Source organism: Hyperolius riggenbachi, chromosome 2 (genome assembly GCF_040937935.1).
Source record: "Hyperolius riggenbachi isolate aHypRig1 chromosome 2, aHypRig1.pri, whole genome shotgun sequence".
Lineage (NCBI taxonomy): Eukaryota > Metazoa > Chordata > Amphibia > Anura > Hyperoliidae > Hyperolius > Hyperolius riggenbachi.
The window spans coordinates 257935296-257960964 of record NC_090647.1 but is presented as its reverse complement, the minus strand read 5'-3'; the positions used below and the strand labels follow the sequence as shown (position 1 = coordinate 257960964).

The 25669-nt window shown below is 46.9% G+C and overlaps 1 protein-coding gene across 1 annotated transcript in view; it reads right to left on the bottom strand.

The window, feature by feature from the left end:
• The window catches only part of GALNT17 (polypeptide N-acetylgalactosaminyltransferase 17), a 471180-nt gene that overhangs the window by 278676 nt on the left and 166835 nt on the right, over positions 1–25669 (bottom strand). The window lies entirely within an intron of this gene.

Sequence of the window (25669 nt, the reverse complement as noted above, 5' to 3'; positions counted from 1 at the left end):
GGAGTAGTGTGAGTGTGGCAGCAGGTAGGCAGCGTGACATAATAGCCCTGGTACCTAGCGGTGATACCAGGGCCGTAAATAAACACAACAGGAGGTCCCAGACAGCGGTCGTGCAGCCCACATTGTGTCCAATACACAACTGGGACAACACAGTTTTCAACCCGGGCACCTCAGAAAAATTAAACCTTTTTTTTTTTTTAATGGTTTTTTGGTTTTTGGTTTTACAACCAATTTAGCTATTTTTGGACGTAATAGCTGGTGGCAGAGTGGCAGCAGAAGAAGGTAATTCTGTGTACCCTGGCAGTGGGAAACACAGACAGACAGCAGCAGCAGGAGGAGGAATGGAGGAGTAGGCGAGCAGCTATTGTTTGACGTAATAGCTGGTGGCAGAGTGGCAGCAGAAGGTAAATCATCTGTGTACCCTGGCAGTGGGAAACACAGACAGACAGCAGCAGCAGCAGCAGGAGGAGGTATGGAGGAGCAGTGTGAGTGTGGCAGCAGGTAGGCAGCGTGACATAATAGCCCTGGTACCTAGCGGTGATACCAGGGCCGTAAATAAACACAACAGGAGGTCCCAGACAGCGGTCGTGCAGCCCACATTGTGTCCAATACACAACTGGGACAACACAGTTTTCAACCCGGGCACCTCAGAAAAATTAAACCTTTTTTTGTAATGGTTTTGTAGTTTTGGTTTTACAACCAATTACACAGATATATAGCTATTTTTTGACGTAATAGCTGGTGGCAGAGTGGCAGCAGAAGGTAAATCTGTGTACCCTGGCGGTGGGAAACACAGACAGACAGCAGCAGCAGCAGGAGGAGGAATGGAGGAGAGTAATTATGTGAGCAGCTATTGTTTGACGTAATAGCTGGTGGCAGTGTGGCAGCAGAAGGTAATTCTGTGTACCCTGGCAGTGGGAAACACAGACAGACAGCAGCAGCAGGAGGAATGGAGGAGTAGTGTGAGTGTGGCAGCAGGTAGGCAGCGTGACATAATAGCCCTGGTACCTAGCGGTGATACCAGGGCCGTAAATAAACACAACAGGAGGTCCCAGACAGCGGTCGTGCAGCCCACATTGTGTCCAATACACAACTGGGACAACACAGTTTTCAACCCGGGCACCTCAGAAAAATTAAACCTTTTTTTTTTTTTAATGGTTTTTTGGTTTTTGGTTTTACAACCAATTTAGCTATTTTTGGACGTAATAGCTGGTGGCAGAGTGGCAGCAGAAGAAGGTAATTCTGTGTACCCTGGCAGTGGGAAACACAGACAGACAGCAGCAGCAGGAGGAGGAATGGAGGAGTAGGCGAGCAGCTATTGTTTGACGTAATAGCTGGTGGCAGAGTGGCAGCAGAAGGTAAATCATCTGTGTACCCTGGCAGTGGGAAACACAGACAGACAGCAGCAGCAGCAGCAGGAGGAGGTATGGAGGAGCAGTGTGAGTGTGGCAGCAGGTAGGCAGCGTGACATAATAGCCCTGGTACCTAGCGGTGATACCAGGGCCGTAAATAAACACAACAGGAGGTCCCAGACAGCGGTCGTGCAGCCCACATTGTGTCCAATACACAACTGGGACAACACAGTTTTCAACCCGGGCACCTCAGAAAAATTAAACCTTTTTTTGTAATGGTTTTGTAGTTTTGGTTTTACAACCAATTACACAGATATATAGCTATTTTTTGACGTAATAGCTGGTGGCAGAGTGGCAGCAGAAGGTAAATCTGTGTACCCTGGCGGTGGGAAACACAGACAGACAGCAGCAGCAGCAGGAGGAGGAATGGAGGAGAGTAATTATGTGAGCAGCTATTGTTTGACGTAATAGCTGGTGGCAGTGTGGCAGCAGAAGGTAATTCTGTGTACCCTGGCAGTGGGAAACACAGACAGACAGCAGCAGCAGGAGGAATGGAGGAGTAGTGTGAGTGTGGCAGCAGGTAGGCAGCGTGACATAATAGCCCTGGTACCTAGCGGTGATACCAGGGCCGTAAATAAACACAACAGGAGGTCCCAGACAGCGGTCGTGCAGCCCACATTGTGTCCAATACACAACTGGGACAACACAGTTTTCAACCCGGGCACCTCAGAAAAATTAAACCTTTTTTTGTAATGGTTTTGTAGTTTTGGTTTTACAACCAATTACACAGATATATAGCTATTTTTTGACGTAATAGCTGGTGGCAGAGTGGCAGCAGAAGGTAAATCTGTGTACCCTGGCGGTGGGAAACACAGACAGACAGCAGCAGCAGCAGGAGGAGGAATGGAGGAGAGTAATTATGTGAGCAGCTATTGTTTGACGTAATAGCTGGTGGCAGTGTGGCAGCAGAAGGTAATTCTGTGTACCCTGGCAGTGGGAAACACAGACAGACAGCAGCAGCAGGAGGAATGGAGGAGTAGTGTGAGTGTGGCAGCAGGTAGGCAGCGTGACATAATAGCCCTGGTACCTAGCGGTGATACCAGGGCCGTAAATAAACACAACAGGAGGTCCCAGACAGCGGTCGTGCAGCCCACATTGTGTCCAATACACAACTGGGACAACACAGTTTTCAACCCGGGCACCTCAGAAAAATTAAACCTTTTTTTTTTTTAATGGTTTTTTGGTTTTTGGTTTTACAACCAATTTAGCTATTTTTGGACGTAATAGCTGGTGGCAGAGTGGCAGCAGAAGAAGGTAATTCTGTGTACCCTGGCAGTGGGAAACACAGACAGACAGCAGCAGCAGGAGGAGGAATGGAGGAGTAGGCGAGCAGCTATTGTTTGACGTAATAGCTGGTGGCAGAGTGGCAGCAGAAGGTAAATCATCTGTGTACCCTGGCAGTGGGAAACACAGACAGACAGCAGCAGCAGCAGCAGGAGGAGGTATGGAGGAGCAGTGTGAGTGTGGCAGCAGGTAGGCAGCGTGACATAATAGCCCTGGTACCTAGCGGTGATACCAGGGCCGTAAATAAACACAACAGGAGGTCCCAGACAGCGGTCGTGCAGCCCACATTGTGTCCAATACACAACTGGAACAACACAGTTTTCAACCCGGGCACCTCAGAAAAATTAAACCTTTTTTTTTTTTAATGGTTTGTTTGGTTTCGGTTTTGCAACCAATATAGCTATTGTTTGACGTAATAGCTGGTGGCAGAGTGGCAGCAGAAGAAGGTCATTCTGTGTACCCTGGCAGTGGGAAACACAGACAGACAGCAGAAGGGCAGTACACAGCAGCCCACTGTAGGTGTAAAATGTGTGGCTGCAGGCGACGTAATAGTCAAAGTGAACCAGGCTGGCTTAGTGAGCAGGAGCCAGGAGGTGGTAAAGGGTGGTAAGGCACATTAACGATGGTTCCGGCAGCCAGTTCATGTCCCCCTCTCGCCGACAACAGGGGCCAGGAACTCGCCTTCCACCCACGCCTGGTTCATCTTCAGAAACGTCAGTCTGTCCACAGACTTGTGAGACAGACGTGAGCGTTTCTCGGTGACCACGCCACCAGCTGCACTGAAGCAGCGCTCGGACAGCACGCTGGAAGGGGGGCAGGACAGCACTTCCAGGGCGTACTGCGCTAGCTCGCTCCAGATCTCCATGCGCTTGACCCAATACTCCATGGGATCAACAGGGGCATCGCTGTCAAGCCCGCTGTACGACCCCATGTAGTCAGCCACCATGCGGGTCAGGCGCTGGCTGTGACCGGAGGAGGATGCTGCTGCATGCATCTCCTCTCTAGTCACTGCTGCCGGAGCCTCTACAGTCCTGTAGAGCTCGTGGCTGAGAGACAGCAGGTCTGTGGGGCGCTTGCTGCTGCTGGATGCAGGCACCTGCTGCTGCCTCTGTGCTGGCTGCTGGACAGTGGGGGTGGAAGGCTGGGGGAAGGCTTCCTCCAAGCGCTCAACAAGGGCCTGCTGCAAGCTCCTTATTTGTTGCGCTGGGTCTCCTCCTGCAGGCGGCAGGAACTGGCTCAACTTCCCCTTGAGGCGTGGGTCCAACATCATGCTGATCCAGATGTCCTCCCTCTGCTTCATCTGGATCACCCTGGGGTCCCTGCGCAGGCACGCCAGCATGTGCGCTGCCATTGGGAAGAGGCGGGCCACGTCTGCTGGCACATCGACGTCAGTGCTGTCCTCATCCTCCTCCTCTGCCGCCTCATCCTCTCTCCACCCCCGCACCAACTCAGCTGCGCTGTGCTGATCCCCCTCATCAGCAGCCAGGTCAGGGACCTCCACCAAGTCCTCCTCCTCCTCCCCCTCAGAGGTGGACTGCGCAGCTGGTTGCCGCTCCTGCTGGTCCAAGGCTGCCGCTCCCTGTTCCAGCAAACCATCGAGGGCCCTGTTCAGCAGAGAAACCAGGGGCACCCACTCGCAGACCATAGCATGGTCCCTGCTCACCATGTTTGTGGCCTGCAGGAAGGGAGCCAGCACAAAGCACACCTGCTGCATGTGCCTCCAGTCATCATCGGGGACGATGGACGGGATGTTGCTGGTCTTGTCCCTTCTCCGAGCTGCGGAAACAGTGGCCAGGGCAAGGTACTGGTTGACAGCGTGCCTCTGTTCAACCAGACGCTCCAACATCGCCAGGGTGGAGTTCCAGCGAGTCGGAACGTCAATGATCAGCCGATGGCGTGGCAGATCCAGCTCCTTTTGCACGTCTTCCAGGCTCGCACAGGCTGCAGCCGAGCGCCGGAAGTGACGCACAACATTCCTTGCCGTTTCCAGCAGTTCGCCCATCCCCTGGTAGGTGCGCAGGAACTTCTGCACCACCAGGTTCAGCACGTGGGCAAGACAGGGGATGTGGGTCAGGTTTCCCCTGTCTATGGCAGCAACCAGATTGGCCCCATTGTCGGACACCACCTCTCCGACTCTGAGGCCTCTGGGGGTCAGCCAAATCCTCTCCTGCTCCTGGAGTTTGGCCAACACGTGGGCTGCCGTCAGCTTGGTCTTGCCAAGGCTGACCAAGTGCAGCAGCGCTTGGCAGTGGCGGGCCTTCACGCTGCTGCTGAGGCGGGGGGTTTGGCCAGGTGTGGCGGAGGATGGCAGAGGATCGGAGGAACCCGCTGCAGTTCCCCTGACCCTGCGGGGTGGCACCACCCACTGTGTTGCTGCTGCTGCTGCTGCTGTGCCCGCTGCTGCTCTCCCATCCTCACCCCCTTCCACCAAGCTGACCCAGTGGACAGTGAAGGACAGGTAGCGGCCTGTCCCGAAGCGGCTGCTCCAGGAGTCCATGGTGACGTGGACCCTTTCACCAACCGCGTGCTCCAGCCCTCGCTCCACATTGGCCATCACAAAGCGGTGCAGTGCTGGAATGGCCTTGCGGGAGAAAAAGTGTCTGCTGGGGAGCTGCCAGTCTGGGGCTGCACAAGCAAGCAGCGCCCGCATGTCGCTCCCCTCCTGCACGAGCGTGTACGGCAGGAGTTGGGAGCACATGGCCCGTGCCAGCAAGCCGTTCAGCTGCCGCACGCGACGGCTGCTGGGAGGCAGAGCCCTAACCACCCCCTGGAAGGACTCGCTCAAAAGGCTCTGGCGTGGCCTTTTGCTGACACGGGAATCACCAGACACAGCGGAGGAGGCCACTGAGGACTGGCTGCCAGAACAGGCCTCAGTGTCGGCGGCAGGAGTTGCAGAGGGGGGAGGAGCAGTGCGTTTCCGCACTCCTGCTGGTGCTGCTGGAGGAGCAGGAGGGCGGGTGGCTGCTGTTGCTGCTGCTGAAGGCTGTGCAGTGATGGGTGTGGTGCCACTGCCAGCACCAGATGCCTTCAGCCTCTGGAACTCCTCATGCTGGTGGAAATGTTTAGCCGCAAGGTGGTTGATCAGCGAGCTGGTGCTGAACTTTAAGGGGTCTGCACCTCTGCTCAACTTCCGCTGACAGTGGTTGCAAGTGGCGTACTTGCTGTACACAGTGGGCATGGTGAAAAAGCGCCAGATTGGTGACAGAAACATCCCCCTACGGCATGGAAGCGCTGCTGCCTGTCTCCCTGTGGTGGTTGGGGGGGGGGCTTGGGTGCGGCTGGTGGTGGTACTGGCTGATGCTGCTGCTGCTGCTGCTGAGCCTGAGACACCAGCAGGCTGTGGGTCGCTGCCAATGCTTGCAATGATGCGCCTCCTTGCAAGGCCCACAAGCGCATCCTCCTCCTCCTCCGAGCTGCTGAGGACGACATCCCCTGGAGGTGGTGGCACCCAGTCTCTGTCTGTCACCGGGTCATCAACATCATCCTCCCCCTCCTCAAACATGTCCTGCTGGGATGATGACCCCCCAAACTCCTCTCCTGATGCATGGATGGGCTGCTTGACTGTCGCCACAGTCTTGCTGTCCAATCCCTCATCCCCCAAAGTGCCCATCAGCATCTCCTCCTCAAAATCGCCAACAACAGCAGACAATTGACTCATCATGCCTGGGGTCAAAAGAGTGCTGAATGAGAGGTCGGCGACTGACGGTGAACTGGCCTCCTCCCCAGACCCTGCTGGGCGGCTGCTGCGAACAGGGGTGGTGGTGGTGGTGGTGGTGAGGGTGGAGGCCTCGGATGCAGAGCTGATGGCGGGCTGCTCATCCTCCGTCATGAGTTGCACCACAGTGTCTGCATCCTTTTCCTCAATGGGACGTTTCCGACCCGGCTGGAGGAAAATCGGAGCAGGTGCTACACGCTGCTGCTGCTGTGTCTCTGCAGCGTGAGTTGCAGATGCTCCTGCTGGGCGGCGCCCAAGGCGTCCACGGCCAGTGGCTATGGGAGGAATGTTAGCCACTGACGCTGCTGCTGCTGCTGCGGAACTGTGCATGGTGGCGCGCCCGCGGCCGCGGCTTGCCACAATGCTGCTCCCTCTCCTCCTGATTCCCTTGCTGCCCTTCCCCTTGCCCAAACCGCGCTGGCTGCCACTTCCAGACATCTTCAATGTTTTGGGCGTATAGACAAAAGTTTTTTAAAAGGGCGGGTGAAAAGTGGGGTACTTTAATGGAGTGGGTTGGTTGGTGAGGTGACTGAGTGAGTGTCCCCTAGTACAGTAAGTAAGTAGTAACAGTCAGGAAGTACAACTAGCAGTTACAATAATCAGTAGTAATCACAAGTAAATTTAGTGTGTGTACACTCAGACAGTGAGTGCACGCAGGCAGGAGCTAGTAGCCTATGAACACAGTGACTGAGTGTCCTAGACTCCTAGTACAGTAAGAGTAAGTAGTAGCAGTAAGAAGAACTAACTAATTACAATAATCAATCAGCGATCAGAAGGAAATGGAGTGTGGGTGTGTGTACACTCAGACAGTGAGTGCACGCACGCAGGAGCTAGTAGCCTATGAACACAGTGACTGAGTGTCCTAGACTCCTAGTACAGTAAGAGTAAGTAATAACAGTAAGTAGAACTAAATAATTACAATAATCAATCAGCGATCAGAAGGAAATGGAGTGTGGGTGTGTGTACACTCAGACAGTGAGTGCACGCACGCAGGAGCTAGTAGCCTATGAACACAGTGACTGAGTGTCCTAGACTCCTAGTACAGTAAGAGTAAGTAATAACAGTAAGTAGAACTAACTAATTACAATAATCAATCAGCGATCAGAAGGAAATGGAGTGTGGGTGTGTGTACACTCAGACACTGAGTGCACGCACGCAGGAGCTAGTAGCCTATGAACACAGTGACTGAGTGTCCTAGACTCCTAGTACAGTAAGAGTAAGTAATAACAGTAAGTAGAACTAAATAATTACAATAATCAATCAGCGATCAGAAGGAAATGGAGTGTGGGTGTGTGTACACTCAGACACTGAGTGCACGCACGCAGGAGCTAGTAGCCTATGAACACAGTGACTGAGTGTCCTAGACTCCTAGTACAGTAAGAGTAAGTAATAACAGTAAGTAGAACTAACTAATTACAATAATCAATCAGCGATCAGAAGGAAATGGAGTGTGGGTGTGTGTACACTCAGACACTGAGTGCACGCACGCAGGAGCTAGTAGCCTATGAACACAGTGACTGAGTGTCCTAGACTCCTAGTACAGTAAGAGTAAGTAATAACAGTAAGTAGAACTAACTAATTACAATAATCAATCAGCGATCAGAAGGAAATGGAGTGTGGGTGTGTGTACACTCAGACAGTGAGTGCACGCACGCAGGAGCTAGTAGCCTATGAACACAGTGACTGAGTGTCCTAGACTCCTAGTACAGTAAGAGTAAGTAATAACAGTAAGTAGAACTAACTAATTACAATAATCAATCAGCGATCAGAAGGAAATGGAGTGTGGGTGTGTGTACACTCAGACAGTGAGTGCACGCACGCAGCAGCTAGTAGCCTATGAACACAGTGACTGAGTGTCCTAGACTCCTAGTACAGTAAGAGTAAGTAGTAACAGTAAGAAGAACTAACTAATTACAATAATCAATCAGCGATCAGAAGGAAATGGAGTGTGGGTGTGTGTACACTCAGACACTGAGTGCACGCACGCAGGAGCTAGTAGCCTATGAACACAGTGACTGAGTGTCCTAGACTCCTAGTACAGTAAGAGTAAGTAATAACAGTAAGTAGAACTAACTAATTACAATAATCAATCAGCGATCAGAAGGAAATGGAGTGTGGGTGTGTGTACACTCAGACAGTGAGTGCACGCACGCAGGAGCTAGTAGCCTATGAACACAGTGACTGAGTGTCCTAGACTCCTAGTACAGTAAGAGTAAGTAATAACAGTAAGTAGAACTAAATAATTACAATAATCAATCAGCGATCAGAAGGAAATGGAGTGTGGGTGTGTGTACACTCAGACAGTGAGTGCACGCACGCAGGAGCTAGTAGCCTATGAACACAGTGACTGAGTGTCCTAGACTCCTAGTACAGTAAGAGTAAGTAGTAACAGTAAGAAGAACTAACTAATTACAATAATCAATCAGCGATCAGAAGGAAATGGAGTGTGGGTGTGTGTACACTCAGACAGTGAGTGCACGCACGCAGGAGCTAGTAGCCTATGAACACAGTGACTGAGTGTCCTAGACTCCTAGTACAGTAAGAGTAAGTAATAACAGTAAGAAGAACTAACTAATTACAATAATCAATTAGCGATCAGAAGGAAATGGAGTGTGGGTGTGTGTACACTCAGACAGTGAGTGCACGCACGCAGCAGCTAGTAGCCTATGAACACAGTGACTGAGTGTCCTAGACTCCTAGTACAGTAAGAGTAAGTAATAACAGTAAGTAGAACTAACTAATTACAATAATCAATCAGCGATCAGAAGGAAATGGAGTGTGGGTGTGTGTACACTCAGACAGTGAGTGCACGCACGCAGGAGCTAGTAGCCTATGAACACAGTGACTGAGTGTCCTAGACTCCTAGTACAGTAAGAGTAAGTAGTAACAGTAAGAAGAACTAACTAATTACAATAATCAATCAGCGATCAGAAGGAAATGGAGTGTGGGTGTGTGAACACTCAGACAGTGAGTGCACGCAGGCAGGAGCTAGTAGCCTATGAACACAGTGACTGAGTGTCCTAGACTCCTAGTACAGTAAGAGTAAGTAGTAACACCAGTAAGTAGAACTAACTAATTACAATAATCAATCAGCGATCAGAAGGAAATGGAGTGTGGGTGTGTGTACACTCAGACAGTGAGTGCACGCAGGCAGGAGCTAGTAGCCTATGAACACAGTGACTCAGTGTCCTAGACTCCTAGTACAGTAAGAGTGAGTAAGTACAAGTAGTAACAGTAAGTAGAACTAACTAATTACAATAATCAATCAGCGATCAGAAGGAAATAGAGTGTGTGTTGTGTGTGTACACTCAGACAGTGAGTGCGCACACGCAGGAGGTAGTAGTAGCCTATATGAACAGTGACAGTGAGTGTCCCTACGGGTACAGTAAGAGTAAGTAGTAAGTAAGTACAACTAACAATAATCAAACAGTAATGAGAAGGAAATAGAATGTGTGTACACACAGACAGTGAGTGAGTGCACACACGCAGGAGCTAGCTAGTAGCCTATAAACAGTGACAGTCAGTGAGTGTCCTACTCCTAGTACAGTATAACTACAATACTATTAGTAAAGGACAGCAGAAATACTGGTATAGAATATGAGAGAAATAAACAGAGGACAGCTGCCCACAGAGGCAAGGCCCCCCTGAGGCCTAAACCTGTAAGCTTGCAGCAGCTGCCTGCAGTTCTCTAATGTAACACACAAGCTACTAACTAAAATACAATGTCTATCTAACTAACAACAATATAGGTGTATATGGCAGGTGTAGGTGAGCAAAAACGCTAGGTAAATGACCACAATAGAGCACTTGCTAAGCCAAAGCACAAAGGAGCAACTCTCTCTCTGTACAAGTCTCAGGCAAGCATGGAAAAACCTAACATGGCGGCCGCTATTTATAGGGTAGGGGCTGGCCAGGGTCCCCCTCTGTGATTGGCTGCCGTCAGAGGGCCTGGGAGCCCTCTGATTGGCTCTAAGGACATCAATCTGGGCTATGACGCTATTCGAGCTCGGTACCGAGCTCGAATAGCGCCGGGTGGCTCGAATAGCTCGAATAGTGAATGGGCTATTCGAGTGTACTCGGATAGCCCATTCGAATAGCTCCAGCTATTCGGAGCTCGAATACCGAGCTCGAATAGCTGAAAAAGAGCTCGAATATTCGAACTACTCGAATATTCGAGCTCTGCTGAGCACCACTGATAGGTGCTACAATCCGTGAGAAGTCTTTGATGAATTTCCTATAGAAGTTGGCGAAGCCAATGAAACGTTGTACAGACTTACGGTCCACTGGGACTGGCCATTGCAGAATAGCTGCCACCTTTTGAGGGTCCATCTCCACTCCTCCTGGAGAAATCTTCAGACCCAAGAATTGTATGTTCACCTTGTCAAATTCACACTTCTCAGGTTTGGCGTATAACCCATGGGTACGAAGGCGGGCCAGAACTTTCTTTACGTGCATCCGGTGTTCCTCTTGAGAAGAGGAAAAGATAAGGATGTCATCCAAGTATACAACCATAAAGTGATCAATGTAGTCTCTAAAGATGTCGTTGACAAAGCGCTGAAAAGTGGTGGGAGCATTGCACAGGCCAAAGGGCATTACAAGATATTCGAAGTGCCCAAAGCGGGAACGGAAGGCCGTCTTCCACTCGTCTCCTTCTCGGATTCTAACTAAATTGTAGGCTCCCCGCAAATCCAGTTTAGAAAAGATGCAAGCGGACCCGAGGCGTAGAAAGAGATCGGGCATCAGAGGAAGTGGGTAGCGGTTCTTGACCGTGATTTTGTTCAACTCCCAGTAGTCTATGCAGGGTCGTAGGGAACCGTCTTTTTTTTCAACAAAAAATATACCGGCTCCGGCAGGAGACGTGGACGGGCGAATGAACCCCTTGTGGAGATTTTCCTCAATATATTCTTTCAGGATTAAAGTTTCAGGCTCAGAAAGAGGGTACGTTCTCCCGAATGGGATAGGAGCTCCAGGTTGCAGATCAATGGGGCAGTCATATGGACGATGAGGAGGAAGAGTATCTGCCTTAGCCTTGTCAAACACGTCCAAGAAATCATGATAGGCCACCGGAATTAAATCTTTCTTAGGTGAATCCAGGCAGAACAAGGTACCTGCTCGAGGGAAGCAGGAACGTAGACAATAATCCGACTGGAAAACTACCTCATGAGAGACCCAATTAACTGCAGGGTTGTGAGTTCTGAGCCAGGGCATTCCCAGGATCACGGGGAACAGAGGAGAGGAGATCAAATCGAAGCTCAGGTATTCTTGATGTTCCCCTTGAATGGTGACCAGAAGTGGCAGAGTCTCCGTGGTGATGGGACCCGAACTGATGGCAGATCCATCTGCTAGTTGGATGACCAGGGGTTGGCGTTTTTGATGTACGGGGAGTCGAAGTTGTTGTGCCAACTGAAGATCCAAGAAGCATGAGCAAGCTCCCGAGTCCACGATAGCTTTAATTGGGACGGTCCTTTCTTGCGGCCCCTGTAACGAGAGAGTGAGTGGTACGTGAGATGAGGTAAACGGAGGAGAAAGGGCACCACTAGTACACACCCCATACCCAGGCTCACCCGAAGGTCTGACCGGGCAGTTGATACGGAAGTGACCCGAGGCCCCGCAGTACAGACAAAGATTAGAAGATCTCCTGCGCAACCTTTCCTCTGGTGAGATGGCCGGTCGAGCCAGACCGATTTGCATAGGCTCAGATTCATCCTCCGCCTGAGGACCAGAAGGAACTGGGGTAGGTATGGGTCGGGGATTAGGCACCCCCCATGCTGGTCTAACAGAACCAGACCTCTCTGAACGCCTCTCTCTCAGCCGTCTGTCGATTTGGATGGACAGATGGATCAAGTCCTTCAAAGAGTCAGGAACTCCTACTCTGGCCAGCTCATCCTTGAGAGTATCAGAAAGCCCCTGACGGAACTGGAACCTCAAAGCGGAGTCGTTCCAGGTGACATCTGCCTCCCACCGGCGGAACTCCATCACATAGTCCTCCACCGGTCTTCTTCCTTGCCTGAGAGATTGGAGAGCACTCTCGGCAGATGCTACCCTCCCTGGATCGTCATAGATCTCTGCCATGGTCTCAAAGAAAGTATTAAGGCTCCCTAAGGCCGGATGTTGTTGCTCCACTAGACGAAGGGCCCAGGCCTGAGGTTCCCCTTGAAGCAATGAGATAACTGCCCCGACTTTAATCTCCTCACTGGCATATGTCCGGGGTAACAAGGAGAAGTGGAGCCGGCAGGCACTCTGAAACCATCGGAATTTAGAACGGTCCCCCGAGAACCGTTCAGGCAAGGGCAGTCTCGGCTCAGGAGGAGGAGAAGCAGCACCTTCCACGGGAACTGCTCTATCCCCAGCTGGGGACGGAGCCACTGGAGCAGGGACAGCGGGAGGAACGGGCACGGCCTCCGCGACGGGAATGGCCACCCGGAGCTGATCGCGGATCTCTTGATAGCCTCTCTGGACCTCATCCACCGAAACACGGAGTTGCGTCACTAGCTCATATAAGATTTCCACGGGGGTACGGGCTCCATTAGCGTCCATCTTGGCTGCTCTTTACTGTTAGGACTTCTCTTCAGTCCCTGTTGACCCTCCCACGAAGGAAGAGACATTCCCCAGTAGTGGAGTCTAGGTGACCACGGGTCTTCACCCACACTCCCTTGAGGGGAGTGCAGGACCACACCCCCAGGAGGGGGATGTGGAACTTAGCTGCCTAGTGCCCTACCAGGTCACTACTGGGATAGTCTCAGCGAGTGGTCAGGAGAACAGGTGACACTATTTATGGAGTAGGCGGAGTCCGAGAAAAGCTGAAGGTCCGGAGGCATGCGGCAAGCAAGCAAGGTCGGGGTCACAATCCAAGGTCGGGGCAGGCGGCAGACAGGCAGTAGTAAACAAGACAGGTCCAAGGGTCGAGGCAGGCGGCAATCAGGCAGAAGTCGGGGTCACAGGCAGAGGTCACAACAGGAGATCAATCAGCAAGGCACAACTGGAACAACGGTTCACCGGGACAGCACACTAAGCTGATCAGAAAGAGCAGCACTGCAGTCAAGGGCAGTGCTGCTTATATAGGGGATATTGGCGCCGAAATTAATGCCCTGCGCATGCGCAGGACGTGCGCGATCCTTCTGCGCATGCGCGCGCACTTCTCTGCGTGCGCGCGCGCACGCGGGTGTGCGCGCCCGCGAGTGCGCGCATGCGCGGTGCCCTAGGTGCTGCGCGCGCAGCGTTCTGCGCGCGTGCGCATTCAGCCACAAACAACGACGGGCAGGGAGAGAGCACAAGAAGCCCAGCGAACCCCCGCGCGTGCGCACAGCAGGACGCGCACGGGGACGCCGAGACGGAAGTCTTTGGTGAGTGTGACAGTTTTCTCCAAGGTGATATTTTTACAACTTAAAATAAAATGCCTTTAAAGCTACCAGCAAGCAAACAAATACTAATTTTTACACTAATTTTTGACCTACTTTTTGGTACTTTTTCCATTGCAAAGTTCTAAAAAGTTATTTTAAATTGAAGATGAAAAATTGTGGCTTGCATATGGGCCCAGGGGTCTGATTTAATTCCTAGAACTGCTAGTGTTAAGTGCTGGAAATTATTCATCTTATGTGATCTGCAAATGTTATGATACAGTGAACACTGTAATTCCAGGTGAATTTTAGCTCATCCAGCAGTGCAAAAAATAATTTGTTTAACATGCTTTTTTCTCTTCCTAAGGTTTTTTTCATTTTATAGTCAATGGATTAAATGTGCAGAAGTAATGCTTTTACTCAACAATGAGGGCAGATGAGCACTTCATTTATCTAACTGGACTTTACACAGGTAAGAAGACATATGGCTCTGAATGCTGCATTTGTGCCTTTTTAAACATAAATTAATTTATTTTTCTAAGAATTTAAAACAAAATCTCTCCTGTATTCTATTGCCACTTTGATTTTCATTTTGTATTTATCAGCTCAAAATGTCTAACGGAAGCATACAAGGAGATTTTATCACCTTCACAGTAGGGGCACATTTGCTAACCAGCAATAAAATTGGTATAAGAAGTTGATACCTTGATCCAGATAGCTAATTCTTAAAAGAATTAACAGAAAGCTAAAAACAAAAACAAAACAAAACATTGTTGTGGTCTTTAGAACAAACTATACAACAATTGAAATGCTGAGAAGGGCATTGCATTCTATTCAAGAAAAATAGTACACGGTTTTTTACACTCTTGAACCAGAGTAGTCCTTTTGTTTTGCAGAGGCCAATAAACATCACATCACTTTTCATGTGTATAGTTTGTTGCTATTGTTAATTTGGACAATGCATGTTTTTATTTACTGTATGGCAAGTAATATCCCAAATATAATAGTGATTATTTCTTTGTATGATAATAAATACAATTCTTAAATTAAAGTAATATTATAGGATTTTACTAAGCAATGCCTCATACAACATCCCATGCAGAATTACAGCTTTATTGCAGAAGGTCTCTGTATACTAATCTGTGCAATGATGAATTGGTGGTTCTTTATTAGAAATCATTTTCTTTTGTATTGATCCACATTTTGTGTACAGTAATGAAAAATCCCTGTGAAATATTTCATTTTCTGGCCCTCATGTGTCAAAGCAGATTTGCTCATGTGCCATTCTGTCAGCTGAGGCATGAGTAAAATTACTGATATGTGTTTTGGTCACAAGTGCTGAGTGATACAAATGTATCAAGTTTTCAGTAGACTGGGGTAAGGTTAAAACTTTTCTAATGCTTTTTTTTAAATTTATTTTCTGTTTCTTGACATTTGGCACCAAAACAGAGGGGGAGCTGGATGATATGGTCGTCACCAACACAGGAATTGTGGATAAGCTCCAGTGGTGACACTTGATTCTGTAACAACATTCACATCCAGAAATACTGTATAAGGCCTTATGCACAAACCCACTGTAATATTGGTGAGCAGTACTAATGTCAGCAGACCATGTGTTGCACAATTAGCAAGGTACATGGGTAATGTGAGCATTGCTATGGCGAGTTAAACAAGTAGTGTAATGTGCATTACCATAGCAACACTCACATTATCCATGTGCTGCGTCATGCTAATTGCGCACAGTAATATTACCGCAGTTTCGTGCTTCAAGCACCTAGGGCCATATTCTATTGCTGAACTCGCCAGCGCTAAGCACTGGAGAGTTCTTAACTTAGGCGATGGGGGCATCGCCTAATCTAATTAAACTTTAGACCCCCCCAGGTGGAAAAGAACTCACTTGGGCGATATAATCGCCCAACGAGTTCATACCACGGAATCCAATTACCCTTATCATGACTCCGGGAAGCGATGCTTCCCGGCAGACATGAGCGTTAGCTTAGACCTGCAAAAAGCAGGTCTAAACTAGCTAACGCACGTCGTCGCCGCAGCATCTGGGGGTCTCCTTTAATGAGGAGACCCCCAGAGCTCTCCGTCGGGTCGCCGCACAGTTTAGAAGCCTCCGCGCAGCTCTGCAAAGGCTCCCCGTCATACGTACCGCCGCCGATCACCCGCCGCCTCTCACCGCAAAATCCGTCACGTAATTACAGTGTATCTAACACTGTAATTACTGTCCGCATAGAAGGAGCCCGGGCAAAGCATCTTTGAATCTGCAGCCGGGCTCCCCATTGGTCTGCTGTCTGAACTAATAAAATGGCTCAGACAGCAGACCAATAGGGAGCTCGGCTGCAGATTCAAAGATGCTTTGCCCGGGCTCCTTCTATGCGGACAGTAATTACAGTGTTAGATGCACTGTAATTACGTGACGGATTTTGCGGCGAAAGGCGCCGGGTGATCGGCGGCGGTACGTATGACGGGGAGCCTTTGCAGAGCTGCGCGGGGGCTTCTAAACTGTGCGGCGACCCGACGGGGAGCTCTGGGGGTCTCCTTATTAAAGGAGACCCCCAGATGCTGCGACGGAAGATGTCGGCGATGTTCGGCGGGCGAGTGCGCATGTGTGGGGAGGGAGGCTGTGATGCTGATGGACAGCACCACAGCGTAAACCTCACTCCCCATCGCTCGGTAAAAGGGAGCATCGCTCAGGCTTTCGCCTGAGTAATGCTCCCTAACGATCGGCCATCGCGCGAAGGATATGGGCAATAGGATTTGCCGGTAATCCTCACGCGATGGCAAGGTGATAAGTAGCTCGCATCTGCAAGCTACTTATCACCTTGAATAGGATATGGCCCCTAGTGTCTTAAACCACTTTTCAATAATCATATACATATAGTAAAGATATATTATTTGGGGTTTTAAGGACAAATTGGTCTTTACAAATTCATAAAACATGGCCTCTAATTAACACTATAAAACAGTAATACAGAAGAGTGTAACACTAAAATATATAAAAATGTTAGTGCACAGGTTCTCTTGTCCGTAAAACACCAAATTATATGTATATAGGCTACAGAGGTATAGATAACAGTAAAAAACCTGGCATAGATTGTATTGCTCTCTTACTGTAGCTAATGGTGAATAAAAGTTTCAGCTGGACTTTATTAAAAATGTGTTTATTAATACCTCTTACCATGACTTTAAAGAGAATCTGTATTGTTAAAATCACACAAAAGTAAACATACCAGTGCGTTAGGGGACATCTCCTATTACCCTCTGTCACAATTTCGCCGCTCCCCGCCGCATTAAAAGTGGTTAAAAACAGTTTTAAAAAGTTTGTTTATAAACAAACAAAATGGCCACCAAAACAGGAAGTAGGTTGATGTACAGTATGTCCACACATAGAAAATACATCCATACACAAGCAGGCTGTATACAGCCTTCCTTTTGAATCTCAAGAGATCATTTGTGTGTTTCTTTCCCCCTGCATCTCTCATGCATTGAAGTTTCAGGCTGCTCTTTTCTTCCTGCAAACAGCTTTGCCCTTGTCTAATTCCTCACTATGTGAAAGCCCAGCCAGCTCCGAGGACGATTTATCCAGCTTGTAAAAGATAAGAGAGAAGAGAGAAGCTGCTCTAATCTAAATAACACACAGGCAGTGTGCATATAGGGGCCTGGAAGGGGGAGTTCATAGCAGAACCACAACACTGAAGAACTTGGCAGCCTTCCAGACACAGGCTGACAAGTCTGACAAGAGAGAGATAAGTTGATTTATTACAGAGACTGTGATAGTACAAAGTGCTGCAGTAAGCCAGAACACATTAGAATAGCTTTTGGAACTTGTAGGATGATAAAAAACAGGATGCAATTTTTGTTACGGAGTCTCTTTAAAGTAAGGGTGTAAAACTCAATCACGTAAGGGGCCAAAATCTAAAACCTTACTCCTCAAACTAAGTGGCATAACTATAGCAAACATGGACCCCTCCACCCACAGAGTAGCGCAGTAGAGTAGTTCAATATTTACCTGCCCCATTGCTGCTTCAGCAGAAAAGGGTCAAGATGAAATGTGACCCAAGGCAAGATGCTAGCCTTCACTTCTCCCATAGTATTTTAGGTAAGTTGGAAGAGTGTGTTTTATCAGCCACACAACGGGTTTTGGATCCCCAGAAGGGACCCCTTGTTCATTTTGCTGAGTTCCAAAGGTCCCATGGGTTGTTGCTGCACTCCACCTCAAACGAACAATGTTTCAACCAGAAACACTGGGCCTGATTTATCAAAGCATTACCGACAGTTTTTTCTTCTTAAACTATCCTTACCAGCAGGGGGGAGTGTTCTGCACATTTGTAAGAAGCTCCCCAATGCTTTCTTAAGTGAAGGGAGACTGCGGCAGTTCTGAGAGTTTTCCTTAGATTAAGAACAGTGCAGAACTGTCCCTGAATAAGAAGTGGCTAATACCACTTCTTAACCCCGCAGAGCAGGTTTATGCTGACACCTCATAGCTTCCTTTTTAATTTACTGCCATCTATCCACACTCATTTGTTACTGAGGTGAACTCCCCTTCACCCTGGTGATGTGTATTTGTTTAAGAAAAGGAGGGGAATTGTGGACGAGGGTGTGGAGAATTGACTGCTTAGAGCATGTTAAAAATGTGTGTAAAAGACAGAGCAGACATCGGGATTATTTGAGAATGAAAGTTTAGGAGAGAAATTAAAGCCCAGGCTGCTCGTGTCCCAGATGGATAAACAAACAAGTCATACACTGTTGTGTTCGTTTGTCTGAGACACTGTTCTAGCTCCTCCTCACTTAGAACAGTTTAGGAAGGAAACAGCACCATCTAGTGGCTTCTTAAGGTACCTGAGACAGTTCTGCACGGAGTTCTACAAACCTACCAGCGTTTTGACTCAGACACTCTTGATAAATCTGGCCCACTGTCACTTGGGTGCTCTATGGATGGAAAGGCAGTGTGCTTTTGTTCTTTCATTGCTTACAATGATGCATATTCAAAGCTCTGGAAGGCCACATAATATGGCAAGGAGAGACGCATTCAGCCACGGGCCTTGTGTTTGACAACTGTGTTTTAAAGGGACACTGTAGTGAGAGGGATATAAAGACTGCAATACCTTTTTCCTCCTAAACAACTGCCTAGCACTCCTACAGTAGAGTATGAATCACACATATGAAACAAAATGGCCAGACTTTAATCATAATATCTGATGTTCAAATTCATTCTGAGTCTGTAGCTGAAAAAGTAGAGACAGGATCATCTGGAGGGCCAGGAAATTAGCATGGTTTATTAGGGGAAAAAAGGCAGCCCTTTTCATCCCTCTTACTATAGTGTTCCTTTAAAGGAAAATCACACTATTGTTATAAATTCGACAAAAATAAATATATGAAGTCAAAGTCTTTTTTTTGCTTTTGGATGTTTTAAAAAATTGTCTTTTCATTTCAATATGCAGCTAGTCAAGAATATTAAGAGTTACAATAAGCGAAATTTATACTTTTGTTTCCGTGTTTCTGTGAGAGCATCCCAAAAAAAAATCTTGCTACATGAGCAATTAGCTGCATAGGGCAGAGGCCTTTGTTACTCATTTTCAACACCTGGACTGGTCCGTTGGTTAATTGTACATACTGCAGATGGATGTCGCCCAAAGGTGATCGGTACACGATCCATTTGGTGACATTGCTGGACTGAGACTGTACAGATGCATGCAGGCTAATGATGTATTCTGTTGCAATGCCAAAGGTTGGGGGGGGATTGAGGGCTGGTGGAGCACAGTGAGTGAGGAAAGCAAAGTGTTCAGCCATTGTTCAACCAAATTGAACCACCAGGTGGATCACTGGGCGGGCAGGCAGCCGTTGAGAGTCAGGGACCACTGTACACATGCTGGACTATTGGCCCCCTCAGTTGAATTAAATCTAGCAGGTGTTGCAAGATTGGAAAGAAGTTTTGAGATATAATTTTTTGCCACAAAGTCAATTTTCTCCTGGTGGATTAAAAGCACTAGAGCAGCCACTAAGGCACGCTCAGTAGGCAGTAGCAGTGTTTGGAAGTCTTGCCCAAGGTCTGAACTGACCTAGGTGCTGACTTACTAAATAGGAAGATCCAAGATTCAAACCCTGGTCTCCTGTGTCAGAGGCAGAGGCCTTAAAGAGACACTGAAGCGAAAAAAAAATTATGATATTATGATTTGTATGTGTAGTGCAGCTAAGAAATAAAACATTAAGATCAGATACATCAGTCTAATTGTTTCCAGTACAGGAAGAGTTGAGAAACTACAGTTGGTATCTCTATGCAAACAAGCCATTAAGCTCTCCGACTAAGTTAGTCGTGGAGAGGGCTGTTATCTGACTTTTATTATCTCAACTGTAAGTGAACTGTTTACTTTTTCTCTGCTAGAGGAGAGGTCATTACTTCACAGACTGCTCTGAACGAATCATTTTGAATGCTGAGTGTTGTGTAATCTGCACATATTATAGAATAATGCAATGTTAGAAAAAACACTATATACCTGAAAATAAAAGTATGAGAATATTTTCTTTGCTGCTAATCTTCTAGTAAATTATTCATAGTACACAACTAATTCATTATATCATATTTTTTTTTCGCTTCAGTGTCTCTTTAAAGAGACTCAGAGACAAAGAATACTAAAGCTCTGATACTTACCCAAGCTTCCTCCCGCTCCATAAACACATCTAAGTCCCATCGCTGTCTTCCTGCGGTCTGCCATTCAGCCGCGGTGAGTTCCGTTACCAGGCTCAGTGACGTCAGTCCAGGTCTACTGCGCATGTGCAGGGGGTCTGCGCATGAGCAGTAGACCCTGACTGGCATCAACTGAGTCTGGTAACAGATCTCGCCGCAGCTGAAAGGCAGACCGCGGGAGGACAGCATGGGACTTAGATGTGTTTATGGGTTGGGAGAAAGCCCCGGTTAAGTATCAGAGCTTTAGTATTCTTTGTGTATGAGCCTCTTTAACCAGGACACTATGCAGCCACTCCAGCAAAGAAAAGTAATGCACTTTTGCATTTGAGCTTTGCAGTGCTAACTTGCAATTGAATGAATACTGTTAAAGCATTTTTAGAAGACCTGCCCACTGCATTCAGCTCCAATTCAACTGCTTTATTTGAATTTATAGAGCACTGTTTTGTTAACCCTGGCAATGAAAAAATTAGCATATAGGCAAATTTTATTAGGACAGGTACTATATGTACCCAGGTTTATCTCATCATGTCACATGTCAGTTCAGGTAGACTTTAACTGACATTGGAAGATGTTAATATTACAAATATGGGGGTTATTGTTACAATTATGATAGGCTTTACACATACAATAAACCCAGAATATTGCCTTATAATTACCAAATGTCTTTGTTTAATGGTATTACAGTCACAAAAAAGGCAGTCCTAGGTATTTATCTCAGTGTCACTATACTAATATAATATTAGTTCGAGTTTTCACATGGTATTCATCACACTGCAAAATCTTCCATTGCACTACAGTTTTTTCGCAATGGGGAACTTAGAAATCCTATTAGTCCTCCTTTAGATGAATCACTTGATACTCCATTGACTACATTATGATATGTGTGAAATCATTTTTCAATTTCTAGAGTTTTGTCTGTTCATTCAATAAATAAGTTGTTAATATGGTACATTGCCTTTTCTACTTTTTTTTTACATTTTTCTAATCATTGTTTATTTCCTATTTTGTGAATTTCTCCTCACTTTCTGTTACATGATAGATGATTACAGAGACAGGAAGTGATGAATTATGTCCACATCAACAACAAACAAACAACAAAGAACAACAACAACGTTTTCTAATCTACCCCATTCTATCCAAAATACATAAAACAAATGTAGAAGTGGGCATAACTACACACACAACAATATATATCTGGTGCATAAGCCCATTCATGACTGCCAAACTCCATCAATAAAAATAGCTAAGACACAAGAAAATTGGTGAACTTAGGCAACACAAGAAATCTCCAATAATCATACTGGTAGCATTATAATATCATAAGTTAATTTACAGACCTGATTTCAATAAAAAAATGATATGCTGTTAAGTGGCTACTATTTGCCACTCTATATTAGGTCAAGAATATATGAGGATATATGAGACTGTAATCACACAGTTTAAGTATACCTGAAGTCAATGTTTAACTTGTAAAAATACATATAAGGGTTGTGGCTTTAACTTTTACTTACTGCAAAGCGTTTAGTATATTTACGCCCTGCGGGACTTAATCTGAAGTCCCAGGGATGTAGATATTTGTCTACAGCCACATCCTCACTATGCGCTCCCCTCATGCTCCTGTGCGGGTTCTCATCGCCGCCCGTTAGTACAGAGACCAGTGAATGAGAACACAGTTCAAATTCACAGATTTAAGTGCTTGTGTCAATGATCACCGGCATCAATGAGATGCCTGCGGTCATTGACAAAAGTAAGTAACACATACACGCATTACTTCCTCTGTGTACTGTTCAGTACACAAAAGGAATAAAAGTGTGGGGCCTGCGCAGAACACTCCAGCCCATGTGCGAGTGATTGACAGCAGTGCTCGCGCAAGCACAGTAGAGTCGATAATAAACATAACATTGGGTATCCTGAATAATGTATAACATTCAACTATATGTCGTTGCAGCGGTTTTTTAAAGGAACACTATCAAACCAAGTGTTCTAAAATGAGAATGTACAAATAATGTCTAAGTATCTGTGTAAACATTTTCCTACTTTTCATGTTAAATATAGCAGAGAAAAACTTCAATTCGTTGTGTATAGGTTGTAGCAATTCATTGGTTAAGGGGTGCTTCAATTTTACACATGGGGTGAGACTACAGAGTTATACGAAGCTGTGGTGTCACACACTATTACAAACAAGAAACATTTCCTCTGCTCTCGTGCAGACAGCTCAGTCAGAGAGACAGGCAGCTGCAGCCACACACAGGCTTAACAGATGTAGTGTGTGAGGGATTCCCCCTCCCCTCATGATTTACTGGTCAATCACCCTGCTCAGCTTGGCTGTCAGTTTTGTGAGAAAGGATTTTGACAACAGTAAAAGAGGTAAGCAGTAAAATGTATACACCAGTATTTACGAGCAGTTTCCAAACCATTCCTATCGCAACTGAAAAAAAAATGTTAATCGATAGTGTTCCTTTAATGTGAAAGAATGTTGGTGCTATGCTCCGATCCTCATAAGAAATAACAACAGCAAAACATGCAGTCATTGACACAGATATACAACTTGAGATCTTGCCTGCACCTGACATAATAAAATGAAAATAGCCTTTATTTTATAAGACTAATTAACTGCAGCAATATATTAATCTATAAAATCCCTAGAGCCACATATGACACATATGAATACTCTGTGGGCATTATGGATTAATGCATTGCTTTAATTTATAAGCCCTATAAAACGAAAGCTATTTTGATTTTTCTATATCAGTACTGTTAAGATTTGTATTGTAAGTTCTCTAATGTCAGGAGAGTCTGCCTGTCATAGCTTGTATATATAATTTTCATTGTAAACTTCTCTGTAGTTTATTTTAAAGCAGCATGAGTGGTTGCACAGCTCGTCCAACTTTAACCCAGAAATTGCCATTCTCCTTCTTGAGAAGAGCTGCCCTTTAATAAAATAAGTAATGCCATGTTGCTGCCAGGTTCTTAATCCCAAATTGTGCCTGGTGGCCAAGCCAATTTAAAAATTTTGTGCACCTGCCAAGAAAACACACATCACAGTCTGAAAGCTCACTAATGCCCCCTTAAAATATTTACATATTTTCTGAAAGCAGACAGCTGGCACAAATAAAATCCAATATTGTCAATGTCGTATGTCATTTGATCATCGTGTCAATAAAAATAAAAACAAATATATTTATGTGTGTGTGTGTGTGTTTCCGATCTTTAATACATACACCCAAACACTTATCAAATCCCCGCTGGTGATCAGTGGCATACCTAGAGAATTTGACACCCGGCGCTGATTATTTACAGACCCACCACTGCCCCCCCCCCCCCCCAAAAAAAAAAAATAATTGATGGCAGGGTTTCCTGGTTGGGGTGCCGAGAGTGTCGCTTCACATTTTGGGGGATTTTTTGAAAAAAGGAGTCATCAGGATGTGGACGGAGCTAACCGTTATGAAACTCTGTACTCTATACAGTGCTCCAGAGGAGGTCAGTGCTATATAAACACATAATAATAATATGGTAGGACATTAGGCTATGACTATGGTACAATTAAATTGCGAGCGCCTCTGAGGACAGTCAGAAAAGGGGGACATATGAAAGAGGGGGATGCATAGGAGGAGGGGGAGGGGATAAAGAGGTAGAGACACAAGACAGAGAGCCAGGTGGGAGAGGAGAAATAGCAGGAAGACCTCTCACCAGGACTGCAGACATCACCAGTGCTGTTTAGCAGCAACATGCTGTTAAAAGAAGCCACTAAAATCTGAGAAGAGGAAAGGGTCATGGGGAAGACAACAGGGTGGGAGGGGGAGCTGGGAAATGAGATAAGATTACCTGCAATTAAGCTATTCTAAATTGCCTGGATCTTGCTTCTCTGCTCAGTACAGAAGTCAGCTGTCAGCACCTGTATCACTAGCTTCTGCAACAGCAGACTGCCCTGCATTATTAATTAGTTACTCTGATCAAGATAGATAATCAATATTCTTATGCACTCTGGTATTACAGCAGCCAGTGCACATGGCTGCTAATGACAGGCAACTTCTGAAGCACTAAACACATCCTGCGACCTCTCCCTGCTAATGTCCCAGCTGCAGCACATCAATCGCTCTTTCTACTCACCCTGCTGCTCTGCACATTCCCTCACTGCAGGCTGTGTGTAGAGAGCGAGCAGAAATATTGCCAATGGGACAGAAAGGGGGATTGGTGCTACATCTAGTGCAGGAAGTAGTACAGTCCACTGCACTGCCTGTTGCTATTTTCCCAAATGTTGCCCAAAATATGAAAAAAAGGTCCCAGGTAATAGAACACAATGGTTGAGCAAGACAACGGCAGTGTGCCAGCCAGAAAGACAGCAGGTGTGGTTAGTGTCAAAACCGCTGTCCTGGATGAAAACCAGAGCATCCATGTGTATATACGTAATATGGCATCCAAATATGAGCTTCAGGGAGAATGTTTCAGGTCAGTAGACATGGAATTAAGACCTGCAAGGGATGCGATGTACCAACAACAGATGGTTAAGATAGCTAACATTGGGAAATCCTACAAGTGCCTGAAAAGGGCTGGACTCAAAGACAGCATTTAGGCACTGATCATTGCAGCACAAGAACAGGCACTAAGCACAGCAGTATGAAAAATTGGAGACATATCAGGACCCAAAAGAGGAAATAGAAAAGATATGGAAAGTGAGGGACCTTTTGCCATTAAAGAGTACTCAAGGCAGATCACACAATAAATGACAGAACACAGAGGCATGTTCTCTGTTTGGTGATATCCCTCTGTGCTGCTGTCAGCTCCCCCTTCGCTTTCCTGTGCTCCCCCCAATCTGATTGTCGCTAGCCTGCTATTTACCTCCCACCGTCAATCAAAATGCTCCCCCGCCTCCCCCACATTGCCTCCCCGGCATTGGTCCCCTGCCTCCTCACCTCACTCCCCCGCCTAATCCAATCGACAGCTAAGCCATATCCCAGGAAGTACTTCTGGGTCGCGGCCATCTTGGATTTGTCTGCTGGTGGTCGGAGGCTGCAGAGGGTGAACGGGGGCACGGAGAGCAGTGTGGAGCAGTGAGGATGCATCCTGGAAGCGGCGTGGAGCAGGTAGTATGTTTTTTTTTTGTGATGTCACCTCAGGTTTTAAGTATTGCTCGACATTTTCAGGTACATGCCTTATTTCTGCACAATGCCTTTAGGTAGAAAACCTAGGCATTAAATTACTTCTTCATTTCTTTACTTAGATGGAAATA